Source organism: Gavialis gangeticus, unplaced genomic scaffold, assembly GCF_001723915.1.
Source record: "Gavialis gangeticus isolate Ggan-Ray unplaced genomic scaffold, GavGan_comp1, whole genome shotgun sequence".
NCBI classification, from domain to species: Eukaryota; Metazoa; Chordata; order Crocodylia; family Gavialidae; genus Gavialis; species Gavialis gangeticus.
Genome location: NW_017728994.1, coordinates 5,223,223 through 5,225,204, shown reverse-complemented (window position 1 = coordinate 5,225,204; position 1,982 = coordinate 5,223,223). Strand labels below are relative to the sequence as shown.

The 1,982-nt window shown below is 45.6% G+C and overlaps 1 long non-coding RNA gene across 1 annotated transcript in view; it reads right to left on the bottom strand.

Annotated features, from left to right (window-relative positions):
• Positions 1-186, bottom strand: part of LOC109287222 — a 26,075-nt gene extending 25,889 nt beyond the window's left edge. Inside the window, exon 1 of the long non-coding RNA XR_002094774.1 lies at positions 146-186. This is a non-coding gene — a long non-coding RNA (uncharacterized LOC109287222). The remainder of the gene's footprint in view (positions 1-145) is intronic.
• Between the last annotated feature and the right edge of the window lie 1,796 nt (positions 187-1,982).

Sequence of the window (1,982 nt, the reverse complement as noted above, 5' to 3'; positions counted from 1 at the left end):
ATCATTGACCACAAGATGAACATGAACCTTCAATGCAATGCTGCGGCTACTAAAGTGACCAAAACACTGCCTTGCATCCATAGATGCTTCTCAAACAAATCCCGGCACGTCGTTCTCCCCTTGTACTCCACCTTGGTGAGGCCACAGCTGGAGTACTGCGTCCAATTTTGGGCTCCACAATTCAAAAAAGATGTGGAGAAGCTTGAGAGAGTCCAGAGAAGAGCCACGCGCATGATCAGAGGTCAGGAAAACAGACCTTATGATGACAGGCTGAGAGCCACGGGGCTCTTTAGCCTGGAAAAGCGCAGGCTCAGGGGTGACCTGATGGCCACCTATAAGTTTATCAGGGGTGACCACCCAGATTTGAGGGAATGTTTGTTCACCAGAGAACCCCAAGGGATGACGAGGTCGAACTGTCATAAACTGCTGCGATCAGAGGTGGTTCAAGCACCTACATTGAACACCTTCAAGAGCAAATTGGATGCTCATCTTGCTGGGATCCTATGACCCCAGCTGACTTTCTGCCCTTCGGACTGGGGGACTGGCCTCGATGATCTTCCGAGGTCCCTTCCAGCCCTAATGTCTATGAAATCTATGAAACCTCTGAATCAGAATTTTCTACACCTTAAATGCTGGAGGCTGCAAGTGAGAGAGAAACAGTGGGAAAAGCCCTGGCCATACCCAGTTCTCTCTCCATTTCAGCATCCACTCTGCCCCACTGTGTGGGCAAGATAAATCTATGATCTGACCCAGTAAGTGATAATTCTTATGTTTCTTCCTGAGCTATTGCTTTTGTAATCACTGTCCATATTTTATCAGTGACTGGGAAGCTTTCTTTTTAATCAGATCAGTATATTTTTAACAAATCTACAAAATTCATCATTTCCAAAATTCTTTGTATCCCTTTTTCGTGTCTTGGGAGAAGCATAATAGCAATGGCCACCATAAGGTTGAGACCAACTTTGTGCATTATGTTTTTTCTTCATATGTGAATCTGCTGCATGGATTTTTATTTATTTGTGTGTTTAGTTTTAGCTCACCAGCTCCAGCTCTTTTCAGAGCTGTTCAGAGCCTCTGGTCATGGTTTTTTGCTCTCTCCAGATGAATGTGTCAGACCTTAGTACTTTTGACACTACCAATGTTGTTGTAAATTCATGTGATACATTTCAAGATGCAACCCACATGGCAGATTTAGGTAACAGAATCTCTCCAGAGGGGTGCTTAAAGTATATTAAGGCACCTGAAAGAAACCTGTGTATGCATCAGCAACTATCTCTCTAAAAATGTCTCCATTTGGAAGCAGTAGAACACATGTGCTTCATACTTATGCATTTAGTTCTTTACTGTATACATAAGGAAAGGCTTTGTGCCCCCATGAGATTAGTTCTTCTCCATGCTCTATGATTTCCAGAACAGTGATCTTACCCTGATTCTCTTTTTGTCCCTGCCTTAGGGCCAGCAGATTGAAGCTCTGTCCTGGCTCTGTCATTGCTGCAAGATCCCAGCCCTAGAACAGTTCCCCATCCTGATGTGCACCCTGCCAGTGCTGCTGTGGCAGTCTCTATGGAAATGCTGGCCCTGCACTGCTATGGCACTGCTATTCCTGGGGTCTCCATGGAAACTAGTTGCAGTGATGCAGACAGGGGCTGCTGGGAAACAGAGTCTGCCATGGGCCCAATCTGGCTCACATGCCAGACTCTGTCCACCCTTGGGCTAGATGATGGGGTTCTGCGGGATGTATCTTTGACACTCCTGTTCAAAGACATCAGGCTAATAAGCCTTTTTAACCTTCTTGGCTAGGCTTCCAGCATTGGAAAGGTTTCCTTCATTTAGAGAAAAATAATGACTCTCTTCCCTTTTTCTCAGTATACTGCAGGATGAGGTAGGGGAGCAGTCAAGATTTCATCCACTGTGGACTTCCATGTAGAGGGGTGGTTTACTGGGGTGGTGGAAAGCATAAAGGATGCTGGGAGACTGTGAGT